Genomic DNA, 24,960 nt, shown 5'->3' on the forward strand with positions numbered 1-24,960 from the left:
GCACGGAGCCCCGCAAAGAGACAGGGGATCGAACAGATGGAGTCGGGGAAGTGGATTTTGTGGCATTGTCAGTATTTTTCACTTGGGGTAGCAGGGTCAGTGCTTGGGTGAGTAGTTGATGGGGAAACGTTTTAAGACATTGCTTTTCACTCTGCTGTCAGATCACAGAAACAGTGACAGGCTAAGCTGTATCCAGTGAACTCTGAGGAGAACTCACCCCTGACTATCCCCAAGGCCCCACTCCTGCTGGGAAAGAGGTGAGGGCAAGGGGGAGAGGGGCTTTGCTGTTTGGGCTGAGGGGTGGTCAGGGTTTTTCCCTCTCTAGCTGATTTGCCTGCAGGTAGTTTTCTCGGTTTCAGGGGTCCAGCTGCTGTGGCTTGGATGATGCAGCTGCTGCCCATGACTGAGGCTGTACTACGGCCCCATGGCCACTGTGGGGATGTTGCTTACTTCCTCTCCTTGCCTATGGATCCCTTCTTTCCCCCTCCATTCCCACCCTGGTCAATTGCTGCTCCTGCAGCCCCTCTAACAATTATAATTCTAATCAGGGCTTGTAGAAGATGAGTTAGAGCCCAGGAGTGTGGGGCCAGAAGGCTGCTCTTCGCCACTCCCCAGTACAAGCTGTTACAGGAGTGAGTACATGGGAAGGAAGCCCCAGATGGAAAGGGTCAGTAGGAGGCCCTAGATTTGGTTGAATGAGCTCTGACTACAGCTGTGTGCCCGCTGGTGGAACTCTTGAGGGAGGGTGGCGGTGGAGACAACTGCCCTCCCACTGGGTGTATCTTGCCTGGAGCACAGCCTGCCTAGCTGGTGCGAGGAGGTGCAGTTTGCCTGCTGGGATGACTAGCCCAAGGACAGACTCTCCTGTCTTGTTAGATTGTGTCATTATTAGCAGCATTTAAACATGTGTTTTCATGTATAATGTAGTACATTCCATCCTCAGTTATCCAGGCTTCAGTTATCTGAAATAAGGGCCTGTCTCCTGGTGTCTATTAATTCCTCTGAAAAGTCCCTAGGTTATCCAAATGTATCCATGATGTCTGGATAATCGCGGTTGTACCTTTGTTTATTTTATTTGACCAGTGTGGCAATTTTAAACAATAGGATCGTCTTTCATAAAGGTTTACAAATGAGGAAAATAAAAAATCTTCTCTGGGTTCTGTGATTTTGTATGTGTGTGTGTTTCAGAATATTTGTGTGAATGCTGTGCTCATGAAACTTCCACAGCATGGGCTACAGCACAAATGCACAATAAAGGAGATGCTTAAATAATTCTTTGCTAATTGAACTAAACTCTAGCTCTCTGCTTGGCCTGGGTCTTTCTTGTGTAAGCACAAAGCTATGTCTATTGTGTGATCTGTGGCTGCAGAATTTGCTGGAGATGCTGCCAGACTTGGGCTCCAGAATCTCAAGTTTTCATTTAAAAACAAGTTCCTACTCCTACTGCTGTGAAGATAATAATAATAAAAAAAAATGAACTGAATTTAAACTGGTGAAGTCAGCTCTTCCTGAGTCTGCAAACAGCCTAAAACAATAGTTTGGAAAGGTATGAACTGCCCCATTCATCCAATGGGTTTACACTATTAACTAACTAACTGTTAATTAACTAATGCACTGCTGATCATAATAAACCAGTCAGGGGGTTTATTCCGCTGTTCCAATCTCTCTCTTCTTGGATGCCAAAACCTCTTGTCTTCCCCGGCAACATTTATGATATAATTATGCATTATCAATATATAAATATGTGGGACACTGAAAATGCAGGGGCTGGTACAACATAAATGAAATGTAAATATCCATATAAATGACACAGGGATGTACTGTATGTTTGCATTTTTGATGCTCACTTAATTCAACAAACCTCCATTTTGTAATAAATATTAAGCTGCCACACATTTTTCAGACTACTGTACCTCAGTGCTTCAGAAGCCAGAGCCTTACCACTGAATTAAAGTCCAGCTTCTTACAGACTTCACAGGTCCTTAAATATGCTAACAAGTGGCAGTTGTATCATGAGGATCCTTGGGACTGAGGTGAGAGAGCCACTACATTATGTCTCTTGTGGCCTGATCGAAGATGTGACCCTGGCTTTCCAGAGGTGAAAAGCTATTGGGTTCCCAGATCCTGAAAACCTTTATTTATGCGACTCCATTGAAGTCAGTTGAGCTATTTTTATGAGTAAAGACCACACATGGGTAAAGTTTTGCAGGACTGGGCCCTGCAACCTTAAGCTACTGCCTCACTTTGCGTAGCCTCATGTTTCTTCAATTCATTCATTCTACCATCTAAGGCATCATTGCATTTCCCTAGTGTAGTCAGGCAGTTTTTCCAATCATGACTGAAAGGCAGCTTGAGATAGTACTGTCATACCAGGCAGCTTGTGATGGACTCGTTCTTACACCTTACTGTTAGTAAGTTTATTTGCTGAGATGTAAGGCAGGTAAATGAATGGCGAGAAAGTTGCTGTGGTGGAAACATTCCTCTTGATTCTGGCTACAGGATGGTTCTTGATTTTTGGGGACCAAAAAAACCCACCTCTGGAGATTTGTGGCAAAGTGACTCCCCAGCTGGTGCACTACCTTGTGGCTAGGTGTGGGGTTGCCAGTTTCTTTCTCTGTACTCCTTCTGACCAGGTCTGCTGGTGGTACCCTTTTTGCCTTGTGACTTGGCCCTCTGGCTGGGTCATCTTTGACCTCAGCCATTTTGGGTTAACCAAGAGTTTTTACCCATTAGTCCCAGGACCTCATACCAGGCCCAGACCCAATAGTCCTTCTGGCCCCTTGTGTATGGGATCTTCCCACTGAGGCTGCAGGGGAACCCCAGCTCCCCTCTACCTGGGTTCCAGCAAATGGTTAAGGTCCGTCTGGTCAGATATCTTGCTTCCTCCCTGGGCTACTTCCTACATTGACCTTCTTCTCAGGGGCCTTGTATTCTTAACGGCACATGTGTCTATGTGTGTGTGTGAGCGTGAGTCCCAGGGTCAAGCCCCAATTCATTCTGTGCTTCCAGACAACTGTGCTTCTTGGCTTTCAGCTGTGCTCCTTTGTAGGAGCTGAGGATGAGAGGTCTGTCCACATCCCCAGGCTGGGGCCTTCTGAACTGAGCTTCTTCCTTTTAAAGGCTCTGCCTCTAAGAGTGGCATGCCATCCAGTTGCAGTCAGGGCTCTTTAACCCCTTCTCTAGTGTGGGGTTTGCACATTTCATCACAAGGTCGTATCTCTTTCGCTTGTACAAATAAAGGCCTTAGAAAAAGGAGAGCATTTTGTCTCGACATTTTTCTGTTTCTTTTTGGGCCGGGTAGATCAGAAGTACAGTTTGGCTCCATGTTTTAAGTGAACAGGGATGCGGTTTTAAAATGCCTGTCGACCATTACCAGTAAACTGAACCAAAATATTAGCTGGTAAAAGAAGGCTACGAGATCTTAATAGTAGGGAATGGCAGTGGAAGTCCGGATACTAGGCTGTGATGAATGCATTAATCCTGCTTATCCTAAGAAAGATTCATCAGGAAAGTGGCGTAAAAGGGCAAACCTGAGTTGATGCATTACAATGAAATATTGAAAAGATAACTCTTAGCCTTACTATGTGCATAGACTTGGTGGTGCACAGGAGCAGACCAAACACAAACACACAAAGCAATGCTTAGACAGGAATATGTTTGTGTGTTTTATAAGTCTGGATTTGTTTTTCAGCCTTTGAATTAATTAGCTATCATGTTGAATTCTAAATCTGATAATTAAGCAAATTAATGCTGCAGTGAAGTTATTAATGAGGCAAAATATGCTAATATGCTTTCGATAAAGAGCTCTTCTGTCTCACCAAGAAACTGGCAAACATCTTTTATTTTGGGCCAGACAGCTTAACTCAAGTGATAAAGGGAAAGTTCACGGCCATATGCTGGTGAACTAATGTTATGAGCCAAGGTTAATATCTAAATTGTAGATATGTGTAAAACATTGCAGCAGCGTTGCAGTAACAATGAAGCTATTAGCATGGTTTCTAGCAGCGTCAGCGCTGAGGAAAGTAAAAGGTTTTATAACCTTTAGTTTCACTATGGGAGATGATAATGTACAATAATGGATTGCTATTTTTATAGTAATATTTTAAATATTCAATCATTTCAAGCAGTGAATGCAATTCGACCTAGATATAATTAACATATGTTTCCCTGTTCAGTATACCACTATGTTTTTTGATTGTTAAGAAATGTTCAGCATAGAAGCATTAGGATAACGACATAGTGGTTTGGCAATGACACATGTAGGTAACAATAATAATAATAATACTTAATAATTGGTTTTTATAAAGCCTGTCCATTCATTTGGAACACTGTACATAATCATAAAACACCCTGAAAATATTACAATTCCAGATTATTCTCTTAAATGTTAACAAAATATCAACGGCCAAGTTAACCACTGGCATAATTTATGCTGCTCTAACTCCCACTGCCTGCACTGGCCCCTTAATTACTCCCTTCAACCCCTGGTGAGCCAGCGACTCTATCGATTCTTTCACAGGTTTCCTGATCCTTAAGTATCCTTGTTGTTTGCGTTCTACCTTTAGCTATTTGTTCTTTGAGATCAATTTTGGCTCTTCTAATTTCCCTCTTATGTATTGCCTGTTGTAATTTGTGCTCTTGTTTATTGGGTTCGCTAGGGTCAGATTTCAAAACTTTGAAGGATTTCTGTGTGGCTCAAATAGCCTCTCAAATCTTGACATGTAGCCATGTTTGTCTACTCCTTTCCTTTCTAGTTCCCTTTTTGTTCAGAGGTATGCATGCCTTCTGATACCCTGTTATTGTGGTCTTAAGTATCATCCATGCCACCACCTTTAAGTATTTTACTTCCTTTACTTTAAATGTTAAGGTCTTTTTGACAAACCTCATTTTACTGAAATCTCCTTTTCTAAAGTTCAGGGTCACAGTCACTTTTTGGATGTTGAACCCAAATATATTGTGATTGCTATTACTTAGTGGCTCAGCCAATGTCACTTCTTTAATTAGCTCCAGTGTGTTACTTAAAAGTAAGTCAGGAATAGCTTCCCCTTTTGTGTGCTCTAGAACTAGCTGTTCCGAGAACCAATCATGTGTTGAGTGTTGAGAAATTATTTCTCTAGGCTTTGTCCCGCTGGGCTATTTGACCAGTTTATATAGGAATAGGCGAAGTACCCCATTAGCATAATTTTGTTGGATTTTGCTGCCTCTTTGGTCTCTCTCCACACTGTGTACTCCATTTCCTTTTCTTGATCCAAAAGCTGTTAGTATGGTCCTACTAATATATTTACATTCTTACAGCTTGGGTTTTTTATCCATATACATTCAACTTTGTGGTCCTCTCCAGTCAGAATTTTTCTCTCACTAGATTCTACAGAATCCTTCAGACACAGTGCTCCTCTCCCACCTCTTCAGTGTACTCTGTCTTTCCCGTGTAATCTGTAACCAGATATTACAGTTAACACCATTGTGTTTTGTCATTCCACCGAGTTTCCACAATGCTTATTATATCAAGTTTTTCATCCCAGTAATCATCTCACAGTTCCTTTCTCTCCGAAGAGTGAAGGAAGACAGAGGGCAGAAGATACTGGAAGTGAACTGGTGGTAGGTGGTGTTGGGTGGAGGGTTTGGGTATTGTGGAACATTCATCCACCTTCTATGTAGAGAGGGGGCTATGTAGTTTGGATGGTCTCCACTTCAGAAGAAGAGGAATCAATCTTCTCAGGGACAGACTGGCTGACGTAGTTAGGAGAGTGTTAAACTCATAGTAAAAGGGGAGGGTAAAAAGAAGGAAGAATTGAGCACTTATTTAGCACAAAAGTGAGATGCTGAGAACAAAATTAATCAAGGAAAAAAGGACACAAAGAAAAGAAATTCTTGAATTGCCTATACACCAATGCTAGGAGCCTGGGTAGCAAAGAAGAGGAACTGGAATTGCTAATTTATGAGAATAAATGAGACCTAGTTGGTATTATGGAAACCTGATGGGATGATTCCCACTATACAAATGACAAAATCAATGGTTATAACTTATTTAGGAAGGATCAAGTGGGCAAAAGGGATGAGGGAATAGCACTGTATGTCAAATATGGCATTAACTGTTTCGGAGTCACTGACAACTCAGAAGAAAATGATCTTAAATGCTTCTGGATCAATGTTCTAACAGATAAAGCAAAATATGGGGTATTAGTTGGCGTCTGCTACAGAGCACCAATTCACACTACAGAATAGGATGATCATCTCTTTATGCATCTATCTATAATGTGTAGGGAAAAAAACCTGCATGATATGGGAGAACAGTTTGAGTGACATACGCTGGAAGTTTCACGCTGCCAGTATGAAAATATTCTTGGAATTATATATATATATATACACACACACACAAATATAAGAAAGGGGGTATTGCTAGTAAGTAATGAATGTAATCAGAAGTTAGGCCTTGTAGAAAATTGATAAGGGAAGCAAAGAGAGAACTGTCTAGCCATCAGACTTAAGGACAATATGAAGGAGTTTTTAAAATATATTGGGAACAAAAAGACTCTTAACACTGATATTGGTCAGGTACTAGATGGAAATGGTAGAATGATCAATAATAATGCAGAAAAGGCAGAAGGGTCCAATAAATATTTCTGTTCTATATTTGGGGAAAACCAGACAATACAGTCTCATTGTATAGTGATGATAACACTCTTTCCATTCCAGTAGTATCTCTGGAGGATGTTAAAAAGAAGCTACTAAAGCCAGACTTTTTAAAATCAGTCGGTCCAGATAACTTGCATCCAAGAGACAAAAGAGCTAGCAGAGGTGCTTGCTAGACCATTAATGTTGATTTTCAATAAACCTTTGAGTACTGGAGAAGTTCTGGAAGAATGGAAGAAAACTGATGTTGTGCCAGTTTTTAAAAAGGGGCGTTGGAATGACCTGAGCCTGACATGATTCCTGGGCAAGATAATAGAATGGCTGACAGGGGACTCGATTAATGAAGAATAAAAGGAAAGTAATATAATTAATGCCAATCAACATGGGTTTATGGAAAATAGATCCTGTCAAACTGACTTGATATCTTGATATCGTTTTGTTGATTAAGGTAATAGTGCTGATGTAATATATTTATACTTCTGTATGGCATTTGACTTGGTAACGCATGACATTTTGATTAACAAACTAGAATATAAAATTAAAATGGCACACACATTAACTAGATTAAAAAGCTGGCTGACTAGTAGGTTTCAAAATGTAATTGTAAATAGGTAATTATCATCAAATGGGTGTGTTTCTAGTGGGATCCTGCAGGAACTGGTTCTTAGCCATCCAATATTTAACATTTTTATTAATGATTTGGAAGCAGACATAGACTGCATCCAGAGTGTACTGGAAGTGTGGCATTTCTACTCTTCCTGGAGAACTTACACTATAGCCCAGTCTCCCTTTTTTAGACCCCATTGTTGAACTAAAACACTATTAAACAAAAATAAGAAACTATAACAAATACAATTCTTCAGGTTTCTTTAGCTCAAATTAACTGTTTTGATCAGTTTCTTAGGGCATTTCAGCCATCTTCCCAATCTGCTGTACTGCAAACCCTCATTAGGCAAGTCCTTGTCTGTAACAGACTGTTTAGTCTCTTGGTCAATAACAGGGTCAGTTTGTGACTTGTTTTCACCTTCTATGTCTGCTCACAATTCGTCTGGCTTGGAAAAGTTTTCAGGTATCTTGAGCAGATGCTTATGATTCCATTATAAGATTTTGCCTTCATCTGTGATCACTGAGTATGAGTGAGGTGACCCTTCTTTGATCACTGTAGCTTTGACTGGCCAGTGCTCATCCTGCCAGATTCTCACCAAGTCTTTGTTTTTTAATTGCGAAAAAGATCTTGCTCCTTTATTGTAATATTGTGTCTGACTGGACTTTTTTCAGTCTTTCCCTTATTTACATAGACTCCTTAGTCATCTTTTGTTTTTTCTCCATATCTGGTAATGAAGTATTTACACATCTGTTGTAGAAATTCAGCTGGTGACTCTCCATTGCAGCAGTGTGGCTGTATAGTTGAGTACTCTTGCATCTATTGCTTTTTTGAACAAGTTTTTCACTATATGTACTCCACATTCCACTAATACATTGGCTTGAGGCTATCTGGCACTAGATGTCTCAAAGGTGTACTGTAGCAGGACAGTCTGGTTTAGTGGTCAGAAAATAGACTTACAGTGTCTGACGGCCTAGTCATCCCAGACGGAGACCCCAGCCAAGTTGTAAGCAGCAGGCCTCAATCCCTCCTGAGTGCTTCTGTGCTCCCCTTGGGGTTCTGCTGCTACAGAGGAGCAGCGACAAGGTAGGCAGACCCGGGACCCCCCCCCCACTCGACTGAGTCCTGACCCAAAGCCATAGGAGGTTTGTCAAAGTGTCCAGACCAGTTTTTGATCTACCCCAAGTTACACTTTCCCCTGAGTTACTTCCTACCCCACTGGAACTTTTCTGTTTGGGGTGTGGTCACTGTTTTAGAAGACTCCTCTTGCTCTCTTAATGTCCTGTTCAAAGAAGAACAGCTCAAAATCTTGAAACAGAAGTTGGTCCAATAAAAAAATATTTCCTCACCCATCGTTGGCTCTGTAATATCCAGGGACCAACAGGACTACCATAACACTGCAACAACTGTTGAAATCAGTCTCCTAAAGGTGTTTGTGTGTGGGCAAATCCAGATCCCTGCTGCTGGAGCAGCCTTAACAAAGCGGTAGCCACTCCTAGCACCGCACCTGGCATCAGCCTTGCTTCCTGGTGCAGCCTGCAACTCTTTCCCTGCTTTTTCTGGGCTACCAGTGTCCTTTTAAGCTATTCCTCCACTGGGAACATGCCTTGGACCCGTTGAAGGCTGAGGCCATCCTAGCCCGGTATTGCTCTATTCCTTGCCCAGGTTCAGTGTGGGATCTGTAGACCCCATCATACAGATATTCTGACATAGTCCAGAAATTCCCTAGTTCTGAACTATGATGTGTCTTTTATTACTGTTCTTGGAATTCCCTGGTGTGCAACTACAGATTTAATGTGCCTAACAACTCTTGTGCCTAACAACTGTGGTATCTTCAGATGTGAGTGCTCCTGGGAAATTGGTAAAGTAGTCTATTATAACCAGGTGATCATGTCCTCTCAGCCTGAATGTGTCAATTCTGATTTTGTCCTGTGGAATTGTTATTTGTTTGTGCGGTATTATTAGTTCCTTCTGCTGGGAATCTCAGTACTTCTGATGCCTGCTGACACTTCCAAACCTGCTCATCATTTCTTCAATGTCACTGTACATCTGTGGCCATAATACAACGTCTCTACCGCTCTGTTTTGATTTCGTCATCCCCACGTACGTATTCTTCCAATATTTTCTTTCTCCTTGCTGTAGGAACTACAATCTGTGTCCCTTTTACAACTTCTCCTTAGATCACCCACAACTTATTTTTATTGTGGGAATACACAGTTGGGAAGTGCTGACTTTTTCCTCCTTATTGCTTCTGTCACTGATTGCAGCATTTCATCCTGAGTTGATTCTGTCTCCAGTTCATCCCATATGCCTGGAGATACAGCATAGGGTGCTTTTATCATGTTCACATGTTTGTTTACTGCTTGTTCCAGATCATCAGGCTGTGTATTATCAGATGGAGCATATGCTCCTGAGAGTGTGCCTGTCATTACTAAGTGACATACAAGTTGGAAATCTAGGTTCACAGCATATTTCTGTGGTTTCAAAAGTTGCTGTTGTGAACTTGGTGGTGGTTCTCCAAGTCAATTTTTGTGTATTGCAATCAGTAATTTGCGATCCATTTCTGCTTTAAAGCTACGACTAGAGAGAAAGTAACGAAATCTTATGCATCCATGCACCGGACCTAGTGTCTGTTTTTCAGTTTGTGAGTACATCTTCTCTGTGGCTGTCATAACCCTAGAAGAATCAGTTGGTCACTCTTTTGTTACAGTGTGTATGGTAACACCCATTGTTTCATGTTCTCTATGTATATAAATCTCCCCACTGTATTTTCCACTGAATGCATCCGATGAAGTGAGCGTAGCTCATGAAAGCTTATGCTCAAATAGATTTGTTAGTCTCTAAGGTGCCACAAGTCCTCCTTTTCTTTTTGCGAATACAGACTAACACGGCTGCTACTCTGAAACCGTCCATGACACTGTAACAGTACAACTCTTAGCCCACCTTGTGATGCATCTGTGGAGAATTTGAAGTCTTTCAAAGGGTCAAAAAATTGCAGCATCGGAACCGATGTCAGAATGTGCTTTAAATCGGTGAACTCCCTTTCATGTTCTGCTTCCATGCCTATTCCATGACTGTGAGGTGATGCCTTAGGTGAGTTGTGTGAGCTGTATAATTAGGTATAAATTTGCTGACATAATTCAACATAATTCTACCAGCCTTTGAATTCCCTTTTATCTTCAGGTTCAGTATTGCCGGAAGCTTTGATTCATTGGGCAAGATTCCTTTTGAGGTCAGATTCTCTCCCAAATATGTTATTTCTGTCTGAAATTGACATTTGGCCTTATTCAGTTTAGGATTATTAGCTATCGCAATTTCCAGTACCCTCCTCAGTTCTTCTGGATGTTCAGTGGTAGCACTGTCTCAAATGATTATGTCATCAATGTACATTTTCACGCCTGCTAGATCCTCTAGCATCTGGCTCATTGTACAGTCATATGCTTTTGGAGCTGGGCATATGCTGAAATGTGGTTTTAGGACACACTATCTGTGTCCTAAATGGTGTGGTGAAAGTGTAGATCTTGGAGCTCTTGGTGTCCAAGGGGAGCTGTCAAAATACAGCCGATGCATCTAACTTGCTGACCAATTTGGCTCCTGCCATCTCAGACAACAGTTTGTGACTAGTGTTTACGTTTCACTTTTCAGTATTTTTCAGTTCACTTTTCTGTTTTTGGTCAGTTCCCCAGGTTCATAGACGGCCCTCGCGCCCCCCGCCCCCTTCTTTTTTTCTCTACAATGACTAAGGAGTGAACCCAATCTGCTCATTCTTCTGGTCTTTAAAAGACACCATTTGCTATCAAGTTTTGATGCTCTTCTTCTAGCCTCTTCCTTTAGGGCCTGTGGAACTTTTCATGTAGCATGTATTACAAGTTCTGCATCTTCTCTCAACCATTTCTTGCATGTTATCGGGAGGCTACCATCTTCTGTGAGTGCATCTTCATATGATGCTATTAATGCTTTCATACTGGTTCTGTGCTGTCCTTCTGTGGCTCCTTGGCGTACATGTTCTTAGTGAGACCAAGCACCTCACATGTGTGGAGGCCCAAAACTGGCTGCTTGCCAGTCTGTGTACCATCACGAACTCTTGTTTTATCATTTCCCCTTTGTATTTAAGTATCAATGTGCACTCTCCCAACACTGGGATTGTACCTCCGCTGTACACTTTCAAAGGCACTTTTGACCCTTCCACGTCTATGTCCTCTGTATCCCTCTATTTCAGTTTCTATTATTACATTTACTTGTGCCTCAGTGTCTGTCTTGTATGTCACACATGTACCATCTGTGCACATTTTAATTAATCAATTTTTTGCATCAGCCTCCTCCATTATTGTATTTAAAAACAGCTCTTCCTCTTCACTTTAGGATCTATTTTTGCACTTAATCGAGGCATTCTCTACACATTTAGCATAATGGTTAGGTTTATTACATATTTACATATTTTACATATTTGCCTGAATGTTGGGCATTTTATATACTGGCACTGTTTCCTACTTTCCATTTGTCTGTCCTGGCCAATTTAATTTCTATGAACTTTTCTCTTACTGGTTTAACTACATATGCTCTGTGCCTTTCTTTAGGCTTTTTATTTGTGTTTCTGTTTGTTCTGCTGCTTGGAATATGTGAGATATGCCAGAACCTCTAAGTGCCCATAGGCCAGGGACACCGAGGGGGTGCATAAGTAGCACAGAAAGCTCCTGAGTCTTGCATTTACATTCTAACTCACCAAAAGCATGTCATGTGAGGTCTCTGATAACAGTCTGTGCCATTCTGGTCATCAATAGCATTGTGAAATATATGTATATTGTGAAATATATGTAAGGAGTTATGTACATATACTGAAAATAGGTTTATAAGGTCTGTTCAGCATTATGCCATACCCTTCTGCCCACTCTCCACTCGTGTAGGAGACACATCAGTGATCAAGAAGGTGAGGCTGGAGTGCTCCATGTTCCCGTGGTTCCCCAGCTGGCATAAGAACCACTAGACGGATGTCTGCTGAGTGCAGGGGAGGAGGCTGTGGTTGTGGTGCATGTTGGTACCAATGACATAGTAGGAGGTGTAGGAGAGAGGTCCTGGAAGCTAAATTTAAACTACTGGGTAGAAGGCTGAGGTTCTCAGGTTCTCTGAAATACTTCCAGTTCCATGAGCAGGTCCTCACAGGCAGAGGGCATGCTTTTGAGTATGTGTTTCAGGACAGGTAGAGATACCACACTTCCTGCACACTCTGGATGCCATCTTTGGTTTCTCTGTGACACTTCTTGCTGGGGCGGACACAAAGAAGCCCAGGACAGGGCACTCACAGGCTGTAGCTACTCAGAGCAGTAGAAAGTTTGTTACCTCATTTCTGTACAGAGTTCTGATCACAGTAAAGGGTTTCTCTTGACACCCGTCTGCTAGTCAGCAAGATACAACGTGGTACCAGGAGTGGAAGGCACAGCATGCTGGAAGACATGGTGAGAGAGGTAACATTGCAATAGCTGCTACAGAGCCTGTGCATCTGCGAGTTACTCTCCCACCAGCCCTGAACCTCCAGGGAAAAGCTGAATATGCCTGGAAAAGGTTCAAACAGCAATTTGAGCTGTATAGGAAAGCCACTGGGCAAATAATGTGGAGGATGAGCAAAGATTGCTCTGCTCTTTAGAGTGGCAGGGCCAGAAGCCCTAGCTGTATTCAATGTATTCCATACAGATGATGGTGTGGAGAGAGAAGAAAGCTCTTCACAAATTATAAAAATGTTTGAGGATCATTGTGTCCCTTGAAAAAATGCTACTCATGAGACTTGTGTGTTCCAGATGAGAACACAGAATGAAGGGAAAACGCAGAGAAGAGTTTGTCACAGACTTAAAACTAAGAAGTTCAGCTCTGTGAACATGGAATATTAAAAGACTAGCTCATTAAAGACCAGATTGTCCTAAGGTGTAACAATAAAAAAAATCCATGAACTGTTATTAAGGGGGATAGATTTGACCTTAGAAAGGGCAATATGTACATCCTGGGCCCCTTCCCAGGGATACCCAGGTTGGTGTGACACCTGCTTACCACCCGTCATTAGTGTTAAGCAGTCTTGACTATGTCTGATGTGGATCAGCTCTCTGAAACCACCAGCCTCCGGCAACATAAGCACTACCTTTCAGGCCCCTGCGGGCCTTGCTCCCTCTGTGCATGTTAGAGATAGATACACACCAACCAACAAGCCCGCCAAACATTCCCTGTAGTGTTCAGCCCCTTGTCCACTGAACACTCACAGAATTGCCAGGCTTGCTGTTCCCAAAGGAACTGTACACACCAGCTTGTAAGATTCAGCTCAGGACCACCACTTTGCTTAACACCACAGCACCTAGATATATGTATAGTGAACACAAGGGTGTTTATTATCAGAGAGTAGAGATTCAAGTGACAATGAGTAAGAACACTGGAAACAAATGGTTACAGATGAAATAAAATCATTACATGCTTTCTAGAGACCAAACTTAACTAACAGGTTTGCCTCCTGTCTAAAGAAGTTCTCTCATCTGAGGTTCGCTCCAGCATTTTCAGCCAAGCCTGGCTGAAATCCTGCTTTCATGAAGCAAACTCGCTATTTACTTCCTCATTGAAGGGTGGTAGGGTGTCCTCTTTGCTCCCCAAGTACAGTAGAGCAAACAGTTGATGTGCCCTTCAAAATAAGTTTCTCCCCACATACATACTCTGTTTTCTTCTTCCTGGTACTTTTCTCCCTTGGAAGTTTTACAATCCTTCATTAACATTCAGTTAGGACTGGTGAGAGGGGACCTATTGTGAACTATGCAATACTGAATTTACATGTAAAGTGACAGCTAGATAAACATTTCTCATCTGACAGAAAGTTTTTCACCTTTGCTAGTGACCAATCTCTAGACAGGCTGGTTCGAGGGAAGTGGAGGTTCTGTCATGCTTGAGCAGTGCAAACGGGTTGGAGCTTAGGTCAGCCCTCTATATAATTTTGAAATTAAAAACTGAAGTTGGTCCAATAAAAGATATTACCTCAGCCACCGTCTCTCACATTTAAAATGCGACATTCAGGATCCTCCCAAAGCCTAATTTATTCCCAGTTCTGCAGTCCTTTTGCACATGTCTGTAATGGGTGTTTTCCTGCGTAATGGAGTTGTGTGATTAACCTTTCTCCCCTGGCAAGTTGTAACATTATTGTGGAGCCGGCAGTGAGGGAGTCAACACTATTACATAACAGCCTGATTATGATACCCTTACTCACACTGAGTAGTATCTTAGTCCACATCTAGTCCTACTGGGACTTCTTGTGGGGTAAGAGGCTGTTTAACATGAGCCAGGGTATCTGAGTTTGGCCCTCTGTCATTCTGTAAAGGACAAAACTCTTTTTTTTAAAAACAAGAAACAGCTGTTCATTTCCATGCCACAGAGCAATGCTATGATACTGTTATCAGGCTCACCTAATCCATTCTTTTTCATTAAGTGGTAGAGAGCTGTAGGTAAGTGAAAAGCTGTGCTTAAGAAAGGAGGGGAGAGAGGCACTGGTGCATTGGACAACTAATAAATAAATCACATTTAAAAGTATACCTATATACATACATATATGCACAACAGGGACGAGTGATATAGGGTATGTCTACACTACGAAATTAGGTCGAATTTATAGAAGTCGGTTTTTTAGAAATCGGTTTTATATATTCGAGTGTGTGTGTCCCCACAGAAAATGCTCTAAGTGCATTAAGTGCATTAACTCGGCGGAGCGCTTCCACAGTACCGAGGCAAGCGTCGACTTCCGGAGCGTTGCACTGTGGGTAGCTATCCCACAGTTCCCGCAGTCTCCGCTGCCCATTGGAATTCTGGGTTGAGATCCCAATGCCTGATGGGGCTAAAACATTGTCGCGGGTGGTTCTGGGTACATATCGTCAGGCCCCCGTTCCCTCCCTCCCCCCGTGAAAGCAAGGGCAGACAATCATTTCGCGCCTTTTTTCCTGAGTTACCTGTGCAGACGCCATACCACGGCAAGCATGGAGCCCGCTCAGGTAACCGTCACCCTATGTCTCCTGGGTGCTGGCAGACGTGGTACGGCATTGCTACACAGTAGCAGCAACCCCTTGCCTTGTGGCAGCAGACGGTACAGTACGACTGGTAGCCGTCATCATCATGTCTGAGGTGCTCCTGGTCGCCTCTGTGAGGTCAATCAGGAGCGCCTGGGCAGACATGGGCGCAGGGACTAAATTTGGAGTGACTTGAGCAGGTCATTCTCTTTAGTCCTGCAGTCAGTCCTATTGAACCGTCTTATGGTGAGCGGGCAGGCGATACGGACTGCTAGCAGTCGTACTGTACCATCTTCTGCCGAGCAGCCATGAGATGTGGATGGCATGCAGTCCTTCTGCACCGTCTGCTGCCAGCCAAAGATGTAAAAGATAGATGGAGTGGATCAAAACAAGAAATAGACCAGATTTGTTTTGTACTCATTTGCCTCCTTCCCTGTCTAGATCACACTGCAGTCACTCACAGAGAAGGTGCAGCGAGGTAAATCTAGCCATGTATCAATCAGAGGCCAGGCTAACCTCCTTGTTCCAATAAGAACAATAACTTAGGTGCACCATTTCTTATTGGAACCCTCCGTGCAGTCCTGCCTGAAATACTCCTTGATGTACAGGCACACCCTTTGTTGATTTTAGCTCCCTGAAGCCAACCCTGTAAGCTGTGTCATCAGTCGCCCCTCCCTCCGTTAGAACAACGGCAGACAATCGTTCTGCGCCTTTTTTCTGTGCGGACGCCATACCAAGGCAAGCATGGAGGCCGCTCAGCTCACTTTGGCAATTAGGAGCACATTAACCACCACACGCATTATCCAGCAGTATATGCAGCACCAGAACATGGCAAAGCGATACCGGGTGAGGAGGCGACGTCAGCGCGGTCCCGTGAGTGATCAGGACATGGACACAGATTTCTCTGAAAGCATGGGCCCTGACAATGCATGCATCATGGTGCTAATGGGGCAGGTTCATGCTGTGGAACGCCGATTCTGGGCTCGGGAAACAAGCACAGACTGGTGGGACCGCATAGTGTTGCAGGTCTGGGACGATTCCCAGTGGCTGCCAAACTTTCGCCTGCGTAGGGGCACTTTCATGGAACTTTGTGACTTGCTTTCCCCTGCCCTGAAGCGCATGAATACCAAGATGAGAGCAGCCCTCACAGTTGAGAAGCGAGTGGCGATAGCCCTGTGGAAGCTTGCAACGCCAGACAGCTACCGGTCAGTTGGGAATCAATTTGGAGTGGGCAAATCTACTGTGGGGGCTGCTGTGATGCAAGTAGCTCACGCAATCAAAGATCTGCTGATATCAAGGGTAGTGACCCTGGGAAATGTGCAGGTCATAGTGGATGGCTTTGCTGCAATGGGATTCCCTAACTGTGGTGGGGCTATAGACGGAACCCATATCCCTATCTTGGCACCGGAGCACCAAGCCGCCGAGTACATAAACCGCAAGGGGTACTTTTCGATAGTGCTGCAAGCTCTGGTGGATCACAAGGGATGTTTCACCAACATCAACGTGGGATGGCCGGGAAAGGTGCATGATGCTCGCATCTTCAGGAACTCTGGTCTGTTTCAAAAGCTGCAGGAAGGGACTTTATTCCCAGACCAGAAAATAACTGTTGGGGATGTTGAAATGCCTATATGTATCCTTGGGGACCCAGCCTACTCCTTAATGCCATGGCTCATGAAGCCGTACACAGGCAGCCTGGACAGTAGTCAGGAGCTGTTCAACTACAGGCTGAGCAAGTGCAGAATGGTGGTAGAATGTGCATTTGGACGTTTAAAGGCACGCTGGCGCAGTTTACTGACTCGCTTAGACCTCAGCGAAACCAATATTCCCACTGTTATTACTGCTTGCTGTGTGCTCCACAATATCTGTGAGAGTAAGGGGGAGACGTTTATGGCGGGGTGGGAGGTTGAGGCAAATCGCCTAGCTGCTGGTTATGCGCAGCCAGACACCAGGGCGGTTAGAAGAGCACAGGAGGGCGCGGTACGCATCAGAGAAGCTTTGAAAACCAGTTTCATGACTGGCCAGGCTACGGTGTGAAAGTTCTCTTTGTTTCTCCTTGATGAAACCCCCCGCCCCTTGGTTCACTCTACTTCCCTGTAAGCTAACCACCCTTCTCTCCTCGCTTTAATCATTGCTTGCAGAGGCAATAAAGTCATTGCTGCTTCACAGTCATGCATTCGTTATTCATTCATCACACAAATAGGGAGATGACTACCAAGGTAGCCCAGGAAGGGTGGTGGAGGAGGGAAGGAAAATGCCACACAGCACTTTAAGCACAGCACTTTAAAAGTTTACAACTTTAAAATTTATTGAATGACAGCCTTCTTTTTTTTGGGCAATCCTCTGTGGTGGAGTGGCTGGTTGGCCGGAGGCCCCCCCACCGCGTTCTTGGGCGTCTGGGTGTGGAGGCTATGGAACTTGGGGAGGAGGGCGGTTGGTTACAGAGGGGCAGCAATGGCAGTCTGTGCTCCAGCTGCCTTTGCTGCAGCTCAACCATACACTGGAGCATACTGGTTTGGTCCTCCAGCAGCCTCAGCATTGAATCCTGCCTCCTCTCATCACGCTGCCGCCACATTTGAGCTTCAGCCCTGTCTTCAGCCTGCCACTTACTCTCTTCAGTCCGCCACTTACTCTCTTCAGCCCTCCACCTCTCCTCCCGGTCATTTTGTGCTTTCCTGCACTCTGACATTATTTGCCTCCACGCATTCGTCTGTGCTCTGTCAGTGTGGGAGGACAGCATGAGCTCGGAGAACATTTCATCGCGAGTGCGTTTTTTTTTCTTTCTAAGCTTCACTAGCCTCTGGGAAGGAGAAGATCCTGTGATCATTGAAACACATGCAGCTGGTGGAGAAAAAAAAAGGGACAGCGGTATTTAAAAAGACACATTTTATAAAACAGTGGCTACACTCTTTCAGGGTAAACCTTGCTGTTAACATTACATACATAGCACATGTGCTTTCATTACAAGGTCGCATTTTGCCTCCTCCCACCGCGTGACTACCCCCTCAACCTTCCCCCCTCCCTGTGGCTAACAGCGGGGAACATTTCTGTTTAGCCACAGGCAAACAGCCCAGCAGGAATGGGCTCCTCTGAGTGTCCCCTGAAGAAAAGCACTCTATTTCAACCAGGTGACCATGAATTATATCTCACTCTCCTGAGGATAACACAGAGAGATAAAGAACGGATTTTGGTTGAATGCCAGCAAACATACACTGCAATGCTTTGTTCTACAGTGATTCCCGAGTACGAGTTACTGGCCTGGAGTGGTAAAGTGTCCTACCATGAAGGACGAAATAAGGCTGTCCTCCCCAGAAACCTTTTGCAAAGGCTTTAGGACTACATCTAGGAGAACCGCAAATGCCAGGGCAAAGTAATCCTTTCACATGCTTGCTTTTAAACCATGTATAGCATTTTAAAAGGTACACTCACCAGAGGTCCCTTCTCCGCCTGCTGGGTCCAGGAGGCAGCCTTGGGTGGGTTCGGGGGGTACTGGCTCCAGGTCTAGGGTGAGAAACAGTTCATGGCTGTCGGGAAAACCGGTTTCTCCGCTTGCTTGCTGTGAGCTATCTACAACCTCCTCCTCCTCCTCATCTTCTTCGTCCCCAAAACCTACTTCCGTATTGCCTCCATCTCCATTGAAGGAGTCAAACAACACGGCTGGGGTAGTGGTGGCTGAACCCCCTAAAATGGCATGCAGCTCATCATAGAAGCGGCATGTTTGGGGCTCTGACCCAGAGCAGCTGTTCGCCTCTCTGGTTTTCTGGTAGGCTTGCCTCAGCTCCTTCAGTTTCACGCGGCACTGCTTCGGGTCCCTGTTATGGCCTCTGTCCTTCATGCCCTGGGAGATTTTCACAAAGGTTTTGGCATTTCGAAAACTGGAACGGAGTTCTGATAGCACGGATTCCTCTCCCCATACAGCGATCAGATCCCGTACCTCCCGTTCGGTCCATGCTGGAGCTCTTTTGCGATTCTGGGACTCCATCATGGTCACCTGTGCTGATGAGCTCTGCATGGTCACCTGCAGCTTGCCACGCTGGCCAAACAGGAAATGAGATTCAAAAGTTCGCGGTTCTTTTCCTGTCTACCTGGCCAGTGCATCTGAGTTGAGAGTGCTGTCCAGAGCAGTCAGAATGGAGCACTCTGGGATAGCTCCCGGAGGCCAATACCATCGAATTGTGTCCACAGTACCCCAAATTCGAGCCGGCAACGTCGATTTAAGCGCTAATCCACTTGTCAGGGGTGGAGTAAGGAAATCGATTTTAAGAGCCCTTTAAGTCGAAATAAAGGGCTTCATTGTGTGGACGGGTGCAGGTTTAAATCGATTTAACACTGCTAAATTCGACCTAAAGTCCTAGTGTAGACCAGGGCATAGTCTCCTAATTAAAAACGAAACTCCTGGAGATAATTTCAACATGTTGTGTTTCAGCACACTCGGATGCCTGGGGCTTTGAGAGGGTGGCCAGGTGGATCTGTGAGACACAAGTCGTGGGGGCATGTTAGGGAGCTAAAAAAAGCACAGGATGGAGGAATCTGAGACACAGAGCTTGAGGAGTCAAGAAACACAGCCAGAAGGGCAACAAGACATAGTGGGAATGGCTCACAAAAAGAACAGATGCATGGAAAATCAGCACTGTATCTACACTAATTCTAGTTTTCCCGGTATAGATGTACCCTCACTTGTTTGGCGATGACTTATCAGAGCACATCTATAAATCACAGTCTAATAAATTTACCTTGATAGAGCACCTTTCACTTGAAAGGGTCCCAGAACTTTATTTCTGACATCATCTAAGTGAGGGATCACTTCCCTCACCCATGAAATGCAGCCACCATTAGGGTGAAATGTGGCAGCTTTTTATCAGCACATCATAACTCTATGTAGCCCACAGTGCAGTGTTTTTATACAGCCTCCTCTGTGCTGGAGCCACAAAGGATATGACTCTAGTAAGGTTCCCAGCTAGGATGCTTAGCTGTACAAGCGCCTTCTTTTAGCCATGGAGGTTCAGTCCCTAGTGATAACTAAGATGACGTTCATTACAGCTATACAACAGGTTAGGAGAAGAAGTGAAGAGTAATGCTATATTTAGTAGAAAGTACCCAGTGAATATTTCTTTATATAGGTGGAATGTAATTACCCAAGTTGGAAATTAACCAGGTCACTGGGACGAACAGTCATAACTTGCTTAAAGTACCAAGGGATTTTTGATAACCACAAGTGGTCAGGACTTTGGTTTTACATCTCATCTGAAAGGCATGCTCACCCTCCAACAGATAATTGTCCACGTTAAGAACAAATCCAGCCCTTCCTTCTCCACTCTTGTGGATGCAGCCTGATGAAGAAGAAAACAAGCTGATGGTATGGTGGAGGCTTTGATTCAGGAGGCTATCAAAATATGTAGCCACTGCAACTACAGTGGAGTCCTGGAAGCCCTGATAAGCATTGGATTACAATTAAATGAGATAGCAGCTTGCCATAGCAGTTCAGTTCAAGTATCGCACCCAGTCAGAGTGCACTGCAGCTGTCGCCTAATCAGAGGAATTACACTAGGGTTAAATTTGGTCCATTAAGTGGAGCTGAGGTTTGGACCGAAAAAACCCAAACAAACTCAACTACTATTGTCCTATTGGTTAAAATGACTGATGGTGATCTACACTAGTGTCAAACACTGAGGGTATTTCAATCCAAAGGGCAATAGTTTTCACAGTAAAGTAAAACTTCCTGGATACAAAGAAGGGTCCAGTGATTTCAAAGGAGTGATACCAGGAATTAACGTAGCCCCATGTATTTTAGTGTATGTTCCATACAAGTTTTTTGCCCTAAATGTGTTGTTGCCTCATTTACTGCTGAGATTACATGGGACTTTCTCAGTCAACAGCAGAACTCCCATCAGTAATTCATTAGTCAGCGCTTGTACACACGTAAAGCGCTGTATAAGTGCTCTTCTTCTCATTTATTTTGGGCCTGATCCTGCAAACCCTACTCCCACGGACAGTCCCACGGAAGGCAGCAAGATGACTAATGTGAATGAGGAGTGCATCTGTGAATTTAAATGTGCACAAGAAAGCTTTTTGTTATTACCAGTAATTGCAGCAACCATTGTTTTATTAAGGTAAGGAAACATTCTCCTTGATTTTTACAGCTTCTGTCATTCAACTTAATGTAGAAAAATTATTTTTACTCAGACCATTTTTTGGCACAACTTCTGATGTCTGATAGAAGTGTTTAAAATATACAATTTATTTTCAATTCTGTCTCATTTTTACTTCATTTGTCCACCCCACTCCCCTTATTTTCCCCCAGAAAAACATGCCCTCATGTCCTACAACAATCATCCAATACCCACTGCATCAGTTACAGCCTACCGCTCTCCTGTAGCGCTTTAAGCCAGAACAGTAGATTACAGTAGCATTTTCATAAGCTTTGCTTCCCCATTGTGTGGCTGTCAAATCTAAAAAAGCAGCCAAATAGCAAAGAAATGTGCTTCAAACCAAATGTTGTAATATGGGGGGGGGGGAGGACAGACAGGGAGGAAAGCCACTTTCAATCTGCAGAGTGAATCTATGGTTGATGGCAGAAATGGTGATTTATCTCCAAATTAGAGGTGCAACTGATCAGACACTGGTCCGAAAGGAATTGCACTAGGGTGAGGGCAGGGGAAGATGGGAATCACGATCCCACTGAAGTCCAAGTTTTGGCACCATGAACAGAGGGATCAGGATTTGGTCCTGAGTGCATACCAGAGCCATGTTAGACACAAAGGTTCTGCAGTGAGGGCATGCCTTGGCCAAAAAGGAATTTTTTGTGTGCCTTCAAACTCCCAGCACCCCCCAGTCACAAGTCCACAACCTCTGTTTTATGCCAGTTGGTGTAACAGAGAGGGTGAATCAGGATCTAATTTCTGAATACTGCTATCTCAGAACTGCCTGAATAGAAGGCTTTGTCAATCACAACAAATATCTCATTTCTAGGGTATATCTCCAGTGCAGCTGGGCATGTGCTTCCCAGTCCCGGAGACAGATAGGCACCCAGTCTGCTCAAGCTAGTGTGCTAAAAATACCGGTGTAGCCAGGGTAGCATGGCCAGCAGCTTTGGCTAGCTGCCTGAGTAGAAATCTGCCCACACCCCCTGGGTGGCTAGCCCGAGCTGCCGCCTGCACTGCCCTGGCTACCCTGCTATTTTTAGTATGCTAGCTTGAGCGACACGAACGCCTGTCTGTGTACAGTGCTGGAACGCATACTCCCTGCTACAGTGTAGGCATATCCTAAGGAGAAACAACGAGTGTGCAACCACTATGACAGAGTGAGTCCCATTAAGGTTATGGACAAACATTCAGTCTGGGTTTCATATGTCTCCTAAAATCGGATGAAAAGAGACCCAGGACTCCAAGTTCGCATGCGCCCACGTTTCTCACATGCGCATGCTGGGAAAAATCGTCTGTCTGCATGAAGACAGTGAGAAACACAGAGGAAAAGTGACTCGTGTCAGCTCTTGGTAATGCACATCTTGCTGAGGAATCATTTGAGAAACGTGGTCTGTGTATCTTCACTGAGTACAGTCGGTGTGACTCATATAAAATGACACTTTTCCATCCCAAGCATCAGATACTCCTTTCCCATCTGGAGCACAGTATGTTACTACATTGTTAAACTTATGGCCACTGAAGGCATTGTCAGTGAGTGATGAATGTCTGTCCTTGGATCACTATTCCACCTTGTTCTGTAATGGTTTTTTACTTTGGCGATTAATCCAGTAAAAAGTGGTAATCATAATCCTTTGTATTGATGAAGCAGCACAATATGTGTGGACTGCAGATTACTCTGACCTTTTTTCATGTGGATACATTATAAGAACATAAGAACGGCCATACTGGGTCAGACCAATGGCCCATCTAGCCCAGTATCCTTTCTTCTGACAGTGGCCAGTGCCAGATGCTTCAGAGGGAGTGAACAGAACAGGGCAATTCTGAGTGACCCATCCCTTGTTATCCAGTCCCATTTTCTGGCAGTCAGAGGTTTAGGGTCATCTGGAGTATGGGTTTGTGACCTTGACCATCTTGGCTAATAGACATGGATGGATCTATCTGCTATGAACTTATCTAATTCTTTTTTGAATACGGTTATCCTGTTAGCTATACTTTCACAAAATCCCCTGCCAACAAGTTCCACAGGTTGACTGTGCATTATATGAAGAAGTACTTCCTTTTATTTGTTTTAATCCTGGTGCCTATTAATGTCATTGGGTGACCCCTAGTTCCTGTGTTATGTGAAGGGGTATTTATATTGCATGGGTGTTTACACGTTGGTGTTGGTTTTTATTTTGGAACAGTCTGGGTTGCCAGGACTATTGTGTTTGTCTCTCTGCCCATCTCCAGGACCTTCCTGGAGCTATCAGGAGGATATTCTTTCTGTGTTCCAGCCTGACTGAGGCTTCAACTTGCATTCTGTGTGCTCCTTTTAGATTGTCACCTTTTGGTCATGCAGAATATGAACTGATGGAGCCAACAGGCCACCTGGTATATAATAATTAGAGCTGAACAAATAGTACAAAAGATGTTTTGCAAGTATTACCTTGATTTTTAAAATCAATTCACTTTGGTCAGACTCATCCCTTTCTTGTTTATCTATTTACATGAATATTTGAGTGGTTGAGTCTAACGCACACGAATACCCAGCGAAAGTGAATGGTAAGTTTGTACAATCCGGTACTCTTGGCTATTTTACAGGGTAAGAGGCAGTACTTGATACATCAGAGTGATGGGGGTGGGGGGCAGGAGGGAGGTCTCCAACCTCCTCTTTAGAGTCCTAGCAGAGAGGCACTGAAAGAAGCCAGATAAGCATCTGACTTCACCTCTCAAAACTAGGACCACACACACACTCACACACAACCATTGTGTTTTGGTTTGAGGAAAGAAAATTAGATTTAAACTTTGCACCCAGGCAATAAATCTTGTAATAGCTTAACTTTTATAGGAATGATGCCTCAGGCAAGGACTGTGTGGCCCAGAAAGTAGGAACTTTAATATTTAATGAAATTTCCTAATGATGCTTAACTGCTACCTCTCCCTGAGAGATTCAAAGTCCCACTGGCTTGTTCAGGCCCTCCCTCTGATTATAAGCTTTATCTCTGTCCAATCACGGGACAGAAATAACTACATATGATTGATGTGACCAATCACAACTGACCAACACTGCCCAAAATTAAAACATTTGAAAAAAAATTGTTGAGTAAAGCAGAATAATGGACCCATCTGAGGAAAGTACAATCTGCTTGCGGGAGCAGTAAAATAGACTACATGCTGTGTGTAAATTATTTGCTGAAAATTAGTGACTCATATCTAATAGTATCAGGGTTGTGAGTTCTTGGTTAGGTAAACATTTCCTGTAGAGATAGATGGACCTGAATGGGAACCCTAAATCCAACAGTTTGAATTTGGATGCATGACTGGGACTCATTTCTCAGGCAGTGTTACTGTGGAACAATCAAGCGAATGACTTAATGGTACCCTCTGTTTGTGACTGTCACATCACTGGGATTCATACTGTTCTTTTAACATTTTGAAACTGACATTGACACACAGCAAACTTAGGGGAAGGCAGCTGGCTTTGTTGTGTTGAGGCACTTTGTTAGACACAGAAAGTGGTATGTAACTTCCTTGGCAAGTATATAGTCCACTTCGATGACCTCTACTCAAATAGTTCTAGTCA

The sequence above is a fragment of the Lepidochelys kempii genome, chromosome 1, assembly GCF_965140265.1.
Source record: "Lepidochelys kempii isolate rLepKem1 chromosome 1, rLepKem1.hap2, whole genome shotgun sequence".
In the NCBI taxonomy this organism is placed as follows: Eukaryota; Metazoa; Chordata; order Testudines; family Cheloniidae; genus Lepidochelys; species Lepidochelys kempii.